Source organism: Elephantulus edwardii, unplaced genomic scaffold (genome assembly GCF_000299155.1).
Source record: "Elephantulus edwardii isolate Elephantulus edwardi_28Jun2011 unplaced genomic scaffold, EleEdw1.0 scaffold00105, whole genome shotgun sequence".
NCBI lineage: Eukaryota > Metazoa > Chordata > Mammalia > Macroscelidea > Macroscelididae > Elephantulus > Elephantulus edwardii.
This window is the reverse complement of record NW_006399855.1, coordinates 8,387,557-8,397,329: the sequence shown is the minus strand read 5'-3', so window position 1 is coordinate 8,397,329 and position 9,773 is coordinate 8,387,557. Positions and strand designations below refer to the sequence as shown.

General features: G+C 41.8%; 1 pseudogene; it reads left to right on the top strand.

Annotated features, from left to right (window-relative positions):
* The first annotated feature begins 1,111 nt into the window (after window positions 1–1,111).
* On the top strand, window positions 1,112–1,411 carry LOC102855931 (annotated as a pseudogene).
* The last annotated feature ends 8,362 nt before the right edge of the window (window positions 1,412–9,773 follow it).

The window sequence follows — 9,773 nt, the reverse complement described above, 5'->3', positions numbered from 1 at the left end:
GGAGGGTTAGGGTTAGGGTTAGGGTTAGTCAGGGCAGTTCAAGCTGTACCTGACGATCATCCTGCTCCTCGGTGCCGTGGCCTGTTGGTTCCTGCTTCACTACAGGGTGACGGACGAAGTCTTCAACTTCCTGCTCGTGTGGTACTACTACTGCACCCTGACCATCCGGGAGAGCATCCTCATCAGCAATGGCTCGAGGATCAAAGGCTGGTGGGTGTCTCCACTACGTGTCCACGTTCCTGTCCTGCTGACGTGGCCCAATGGACTGGTTTATCAGAAGTTTCGGAACCAGTTCTTAGCCTTTTCCATTTTTCAGAGCTGTGTCTAATTAAAAAAAAATTTAAAAAAAAGAAAAAAAGAAGCAAGACTTGAAGCATTTACAGGAGATCACAGGCCACAATCTTCAGTATGCGGTTCATCTCAACATAAAAAACACAAAAATCCTCACCACTGGTTCAATAGGCAACATCATCATGGATGGAGAAAAGTTGTCAACTCTTTTATTTTACTTGGATTCATAATCAACAGCTATGTCAGCAGCAGTCAAGAAATCTAAAAGCATGTTGCAATGGGGAAAAGAGGCAATTGAGGACCTCACCAAAGTGCTCAAGAGCAAGCATGTCAGTTTAGATATTGGGGTTCTCCTAATCCAAGTCTTGGTATTTCCAGTTGCTTTGTATGCATCTGAAATTTGATAATCTATTCTTTCTTTTTTTGTTTTTCCTCTTGCTGTCTTTTTTTTTTCCTTGTTGTGTACCATCAAGTCAGATCTGATTGGCACAGGAGGAGAGTGCCCCTCCCTCTCCAGAGGAACATCTGGTGGATTCCAACTGTGTGCCTTTGAGATTGCAGCACAGCTTCTTGCCACTAGGACATCAGAGCTCCCTTGTATCTGAAAGTTGAATAATAAATAGGAATGACTCAAGATTAATCAATGCCTTTGAGAATAACAAATTTGTCTTGCAGGAAGGACAAACACATTGCTCCTTAGAGGCAAAAGAGGTGAAACTTTGTCTCACATACTTTGGGCATGTTGTCAGGAAGGGCCTTGGAAAAAGAATATTGTGCGCAACTGTCCTTCCGCTGCGGCAGCCATAGACGTGCAGCAGCCATGGCTGTGCGCTATCCCATGGCCGCGGGCCTCAACAAGGGCCACAAAGTCACCAAGAACGTGAGAAAGCAGAGTCACAGCTGCTGCAGCCGCAGACGCCTCACCAAGCACATCAAGTTTGTGTGGAACATGATCCGGGAGGTGTGTCCCGCCATGGAGTTGCTCTAGGTCTCCAAGGACAAGCAGACCCTCAAGTTTATCAAGAAAAGGGTGGGGACACACATCCACACCAAGAGGAACCAAGAAGAATTCAGCAATGTCCTGGTCGCCATGAGGAAGGCGGCTGCCAAGAAGGACTGAGTGTGCCTGGCTGTCCCCCAAAGCCCTCACACATCTGATGTGATAAAATAAAATAAACAATTAAAAACAAAAGAATATTGTGGTGAGAAAGGTAGTGGGGTCACTGAAAGAGAGGAAGACTCTCAACAAGGTGGACCAACACTGTGACTGACTAATGGGCTCCAGCATGATGCTGGAAAGTTCTGATCTGTTTTTTATAGGGTAGCTATGAGTTGCCCTTGACTCGATAGCACCTAACAACAATGTCTCAAACTGAGCCATGTTAAAGGCATCCACCAGACAACTAAGATACTATTCAAAATTCTCTCAGCAGTTATGATTTTCCCTCACTACTCTTTCAGAGCCACGATGCTGGAAAGTTCTGATCTGTTTTTTATAGGGTAGCTATGAGTTGCCCTTGACTCGATAGCACCTAACAACAATGTCTCAAACTGAGCCATGTTAAAGGCATCCACCAGACAACTAAGATACTACTCAAAATTCTCTCAGCAGTTATGATTTTCCCTCACTACTCTTTCAGAGCCACATGAGGAGAGGCCGTAACACAATCACAGTCCATTTTTCACTTTTATCTATATACTCATCCAATTTACCCATAAGCCAAGCTTGACTTTTCATCTTCCCTCATCAGCTAGTTCTAAGAAACTCATATGTAGCCACAGATAAGGAAGAAGTACAAAAGTGGCGGATGGCATGGGCATCTGACGGTCCACCTAACCACACAGTTTTCTATCTACTCTCTATATCCCACTGTCTCAGTAGATCCTGGGTGTCCACTTTTGTTGTTTTATAGATTGCTGCATGAATAGGCTTTCTAGATCTTCTAACTTGCTGAAACTGACAGAACTCAGTTCATGACCGCAATTCTTGCTGCACAGTTACTTAATGTTTCATCATCAGGTGCTCCATGTCTACCAGGACAAAATTCTATTTGTTATCTGGCCATATTCTAGCACAGACCTTCATGACGCCTTTCTGCATTGCTGGTGTCACTCTCAACTCAAACTGTGTTTGGCAGTCCTAAACGAAACTTGTTCAGATATATGCGGATGGTTAACTGAACAAAGTAATGATTGGCTCCTTTACAAAAGCAGTGGAGGAATGATTACACTGTATGTTTGATGTTGCACATTCAGTCTGAAGACCTAAATGTTGCAGACCGAGGGTCCCAAAGAATGGAATAATTTTATAATTATTAATAACGAGACAACCAGCCAGGAATGAGATAGAGCAGAGAGCATAAAACAGGGGCCAGCAGTTCTCGATTGAAGACCCCAAGCTAAGCTTCTTTGTATCTTTATTGAAAAATATCAGTAAATCACAAAGATAATTCAATGCAAATGAAGCCAAGCTCTTTCTATTGAAAACCTTCTGCTTGACTCAGGAGGGAGGGGTTCACAAATGCAAGACTTTGGTTTACCCTTAAGGATTACTTTGATGCCTCAGGGTGAACTCTAGCTCAGGAAGTAACACTCCCTCTGTAGGGGGCCCCTTGCTGTCTCCTGTCTGCAGGGAACAAACAGCTCATTTTCTGGGATCTGCCACAAGAGAAATCCTAACTTATAAATCTGTAATTCCTTCAATTCCTGAACAAGGGTTTTCATATACTGTTTGGTATAAAGTTGGCTTCCCATAACTAAACATTTTTTTTTTATTCAAGAGATTTTTAGTCTAAAAACAGGTCAGATCTAGAATCTAAGCAAGAGCTTGTGACTGGTGACTGAGGGAGCTGCCCTCAACCACCTGCCCTGATTAGCTACACCAAAGTTGTTCTGATTGTACAGAACAAACACAGTTGGCTGCTCATTCATTTTGGTTGTTCATGAATTTTGCCTTAGGGATTCTTGTTGTATTAACCAGCTCTGTAACATTCCAGGTCAGCCGACTGCTTGCATAACTGCATCCACTAGGATTCTGATTGCTAACAGTTCAACTCTTGGTGTTGTTGTGTGCCATTGAGTCAACCATGACTCATAGAGACCCTACAACTAGGCGTTCCGATGGAAGAGTGCATAACATGTAAGGTTGCTAATCCACAGGCTATGTGTCTTTGGTGGTTGGAATCCAAGGGAGGAAAAAAGGGCTGTAAGGATTTACAATCTCAGAAACCTTGTGGAGGCTTCCTAGGAGTTGCAATTTACTGAATAGCAATGACAGAGAGATCATCTCCATAAAGAGGCCTGGTGGTGTAGTCATAAACACTGGGGCTACCAACAGAAAGGCTGGTGGTTTCACAGGAGAGCGTTAAGGCAATCCCCTCTTGAACAGCCTCAGAAGCCTGGTGGAAGGTTACCTGCTGGTAGATTTGGTTAGTTGGCTATCATTCCCATAGGATGCCAGGCGGAATGGTGGTCAATGCACTCAGCTGTAAGCCAAATGCTTGGTAGTTTGAACCCAGCAACCACTCCAAGGGAGAAAGATGTGACAGTCTTCTCTGGTTAATATTTACAGCCCAAGGATCCTGATGGAGGGTTAAGTATGAGTGGGAATTGACTAGATGGAAGTGGGTTAGGGTTTCTGAACCCCTGGTTGTGTAACGTGTTAAGTATTAGGCTGCTAACTGAAAGGTCAGCAGTTCTAATCTGGCCTCTCTGCCAGAGGAAGTCTCCTCCCATTAAGATTTACAACCTCAGAAACCTGACAAAGAATAAGCACCATAAAAAAAAAAATCAGCTCAATCCAACAGCAATGGGTTTAGGGGGTTTGCCTTATCATTCCCACAGCAGCTTTTCTGAAACTGGTTAAAGCATTCAGCTTTTAACCAAAATGAGCAAGAACTACCAGCAACTCTGGGGAAGAAAAATGAAGCAGTCTGCTTCCATAAGGATTTAGAGTTTAGAAACACTAGTCTGCCTGCAGGGTCATTAGAAATTGGAATTGACCAAAAGGCAGTGGGATTGACTGGTTGTGAATCATGCTCATATTCTCAAATATATTTTACCAGCTAGTATATTTCTTTCCACTGGCATACCACCTCAGTTTACTAGTAGTGAAGAATTTTACAACTTGTGTGTCAACTTGCTGGGATGATGATGTTCTGGTTTGGCAGTCTATGAAGAAGTTATCCCTCATGATGAGACCTTTTATAACACAATCATCTCCGTGATGATTTTAAAAGAAGACAAAACAAAAAATAATAACCAAAGATCAACTATGTTGCTCCTTAGAGGCATGACAGGTGAAATTTTGTCACACATACCTTGGTTGTTGTGTCCAAAGGCACTGTGTTGCTGAGTACTGTTGAATCAGAACTGATGCACAGCTGACCCTCCAGAGGGTTTTCAGAGGCAGTAAACTGCACAATAAAAGATTGTTCATCTTTCTCCTGCAGAGTAACTGGTGGATTTGAAGCACAGAACTGTGGGCTGGCAGCACAACTTCTTACCACTAAGTACTAGAACTGCCTCCAAAGGAATTAGTTCTTGGGAAAAGATATCATGCTGTGTAAACAGAAAGTCAGAGAAAGAGAGAATAACTCTCAACGGGTGGGACTAACACACTGTTTTCAGTGAGCTCAATAAGGAACAAAAATTCTGAGGAGAGCACAAGATATGGCAAGGTTTCCATCTGTTGTTCATCGGGTTGCTATGAGTCACAGTAGACTCAACAACACGTAACAACAGCATTGTCTGACCTCCCATTGCTGGGGCAGAAGTTGATCCTAGTATTCCTTAGCCTCCACGGCTTGTAAGTCACAGTTGTCAATCCTACAGATCTTACAATTCCACCAGCCTCCTTAACCTCTGAGCCAGCTGTGAGTCAGAAGCCTCCAATCTAGGGACTTTCCAGCCTCTACAACTATGGTGAGTCTTGTCCTTGATATAACTATTTCTAGTTTTATTTTTTCTAGAAAACCCAGCTTACGACATGTTTTACAAAGGGGGTGTGGAGCAGTAGACCTTTGGGACAGTTCCAAGGTTAAGGCTCTTGTTTTCTGGCAACAAAACAGCTGGAGGTGATTGGAAGCGTTCACTTCTGGCTTGCTCATGCCCACAGTAATGGATCTAGGAGTAGACGTGCCAATATAGCGTCATCACAGAAACACTAGGCAGAAAAGGAGGCATCAGCAGAACAAGAAATACAAGAGGCAGAGAAGCAGAGAAGCGAGGAAATTGAGTGGAAGCTGTGCAGGTGAGCATTGAAGCATGCATGCATGGGCAGGAGAACCAACAAGCTTCTTCTGCTGACCTATTTGAAGAAGAATATGGCATCAGGCAACATCAGGATGGATGGTGAAGAGATTGAGATTGTACACAGCTTTAGTTTGCTTGGCTCCACAGTCAACACTCTTGGAACCAGCAGCCAGGAAATTAAAAGGTACATTACCATGGGAAAGTCTGCTGTTAGGGACCTCTCCAAAGTACTGAAGAGCAATGGTGTCTCTCTGGAGACTAAGGTGCATTTAATATAGGCCATGGTCTTCGCAATCACTTGTTATGCATCAGAAAGTTGGACAATGACCAGGGAGGATAGAAGGAAAATTGATGCCTTTGAGCTGTGGTCCTGGAGAAGAGTATTGAGAATACCATGGACTGCTAGGAAAACAAACAGATTTTTCCTGGAAAGGGTTAAACCGGGTGGCTCCTTGGAGGCAAAGATTCTGAGGCTCCATCTAACATACTGTGGACATGTTGTGAGGAGAGACCGGTCCTTAGAGAGGGACATCATGCTTGGGAGGGTGGAGGGACGGCGCAGGAGAGGAAGGCCCTCTATGAGGTGGATTGATTCAGTGACTGGGATAATTGGGATGGGAGTGTCAGAGACAGTGCGATTGGCACAGGACAGAGCAGAGTTTAGGGCTGTTGTACATAGGGTCGCTATGAGTCGCAAGCGACTCGATGGCACATAACAACAACAACAAATGGCATCAGGATTGGGGGAAGATTCATCAACAATCTGCACTAAAAGAAAAAGGAAATAGCTCATCAATGATGAGCACAACAAGGTACTCTGAAGACATTGGCTGCTAAGAGAACATCAGCTGGAGCATCACCAACCTGGACAAGGAGTGTCAACAACAGTATTTTTCTGCAACCTCCATCCTAGATGAAGAGCCCTTTGTCAGAGCCACCATACACTTGTGTCAGGGCCACTGGGAACCATAGTGCAGAAGGAAGTCTGGGTTTAGGTGTCCCAAAAGTTAACTCTCAGCTATGTGCTGCAACAAAGATAAGATGGTCACTGATGACAAGTACAGCTGGTGGCAAGAGTACTAGGGTTTCTTCACACAGAACATCAAGGAGAAGGATGCCTATAAGCCTGATGGGATCAAATATGTGGAGAGATGGGCTAAAAGCTCAGCTTAAGGAAGCACTCTGGTAGCTGTCCCACCTGTTCTTTGGGAAGAGTTCTGGCAACATGAAGACAGTACAGGTCACAAAGAAGCTGGATGAGGTGGCTCTCTTGAAGAAAAGGAGCTCCAAGGACACACTCTAGGACAAGAAGGAGGCCCAGAAGATACTTTCCATTATACCCAATGGCAAGAACACAAATGCTAAAACTATTACCAGGTGAAGGTGGTCTTTCTCCCTTCACCTCCCTAAATTCTATATTAAATAAAGCTGTTGTGTTCTTATTTTTTTTTAAAGTAAATAAAAAGCAACAAATGCCTGCAGAAGAATGTTCTTGGGATTACCACCTGTAGAAGAGCAGGAAGCACACTGAGGAAAAAGAAAAGTTGGGTTGTAATGTACACTCAAAAGAGTTTTTATTTGATTAACAGTTCATTGGGGGCTGCAAGCCTCTTATGTGAAGCAATAGGGATCCAGAAGGGGGAGCTTTTTTATTTGATTAACAGTCACTTGTGGGCTGGGAGTCTCTTGTTTAAACCAATTAGGACCTGGTGGGTGAGCCTTTGTGATTACAGCTGGGGTCACTCAGGCTTAGTATGAAGCCTGATTTGCTTTTAGAGGTACAAACTAAATAGTCATTTTGTTGTATTTGGGGAAATACATTCCTCTAATTGGTACAGCACTTGTCTATGAATTTGCAGTACTGAGATAACCTATGGATTGCAGTGATACTGAAAGCTATGCTACTAATGTGCCAAATACGATGAGGGTTAATCATGGTGGGCAGCTTTTAGTAGAGCTCTCAAATTAATACAAACTAGGAAGTAGGACTGGCCATCTACTTCTTAAATAACAGGCTTTTGAAAATCCTATGAACAGTAGAGGTACATGCATTGTTACAGTATTAGAGGTAGAGCCGAGATAGGAAATCAGTCAAAATGAGGAAAGATAGTGGCAAACATAATTTTTTTAAAATTTTTATTATTATTAATTTTAATGAAAATTTACAGAGACTTTGGATTTCCATTCATTCATTGTTACACTTAACAAACAAATACAATTTTATAATTGGAAAATGGAATGTACAAAGCTTGAATGTTGGAAAACTAGAAATTGTGAAAAATGAAATGGAACACATGAACATCTACATTCTAGGCATTAGTGAGGTGAGATGGACTAGCTTTGGCCATTTTGAATCAGGTAATGACATACCATTCCTATCCTAGGAATGAAAACAAGAAAAATAGTATTGTGATTATATAAAAAATTACATTTCAAGGTCTATCCTGAAGTACAATGTTGTTAGTGATAGGATGTTATCAATCTGCATACAAGGAAGACTTGTTAATACAATTATTAAAATATAAGCTCCTACAGTTAGAACCAAAGAGGAAGAAACAGAAAATTTTTACCAAATCCTGGAGTCCAAAACTGACCAAACATGCAATCAAAATGTGTTAATGATAACTGGTGATTGGAATTTAAAAGTTGGAAACAATGAAGGAATAGTAGTGAGAAAATGTGGGCCTGGTGACAAAAATGAGGCTGGAAACAGAATGATCAAATTCTGTATTTGTAATGATTTATTTATTGCAAATGCCTTTTTAAAAAAGCAAAAACAAACAAACAAAAAAACCAACAAACAAACCCAGAGAGTTTATACATGGACTTCATCTGATGGACTGTATAGCTAGCAAATTAACTATATCTCTGGAGAGGGTCAATATCAGCAGTCAAAACAAGGCTAGGCAAAACTGGACTGCTATCTGCAGAAAGCTGAAGCAAGATCCATGCTTCTCACCATACACAAAGATCAACTCAAGGTAGATTAGAGACCTGTGGGTAAAGTTCCAAATCATAAAGGTCATAAGAGACAAAGTGGGACCAAGCTTAGAAGGGCTAGCTTACGGCATAAAGAGGTTAACAAAGACAGTCAGAAATAACACAACCAGGAGAGGATAAAATTGATGGATGGGACCTTCTAAAGATTAAATCTCTTGGTGCATCAAAAACTTTTCCCAACAAGGTGAGAAGAAAATCTACTGACTGAGAAAAAACATTTGGCAATACCATCCCAGCTAAGGGTCTCATAACAAAAGTTTACAGAATCCTACAGGGCCTCCACAAGAAAAAGATCGATAATCCAATTACAAAATGGGTAAAAGACATGGAGAGACTTTTCACAGAGAAGACTTTCGGATGGCACCCAGACACATGAAGAAATGCTCTAAATCACTGGCAATAAGAGCTATGCAAATCAAAACCACAATGAGATACCATCTCACCCCAGTAGCAGTGTCAAAGTTTAATAGAATAGCAAGCAATAAATGCTGGAGAGGATGTGGATACATAGAAACTCTCATACACTGTTGGTGGGATTGTGAAATGGTACAACCACTCTGGAAGGCAGTTTGGCTTTTCCTTAAAAAGCTGAACATAGAAATTCCAAATAACCCAGCTATTCCACTGTTAGTGATATACCACGAGGACATTAGAACTGAGATACAAATGGAGATTTGTACATCAATGTTCATAGCAGTGTTATTCACAATCACAAGAACATGGAAACAGTCCAAATTTCCAATCACAATCAAATGGATTGAGAAATTCTGTGGTACATTCACATGATGAAATACTAAAGCAGCACTTCGAAGCAACGATTTTGAAAATTACTGCATAACTTGGGAGAGACTGGAGAGCATTATATTGAGTGAACTCAGTCTCATAAGGATAAATACTGCATATGACCATTATTGTAGAGATGGAAAGATAACTAGTAAAACATGTATGAGGATCCAAGGGGAGGAGGGTGAGAATAGGCAGAGGAGAAATCATAGAGTGGCATAATTTGGTGGGTGGAGGAAGGGAGGTGATAAAGGAAATGGGAAAGATCCAGAGGGGATCTAGAAAGACATGGTAACAGTAGATAGTTTAATGGTGATTAATTTTATAAACAGAATGAATGGGAATGATACAACACAATCAGAATTAAGGATAGTGTGAAACACAATGTATATAAACTTTGTAAGCAAACCAATATATAATAAAAAAATTTAGGGGAGCTCTGGTGG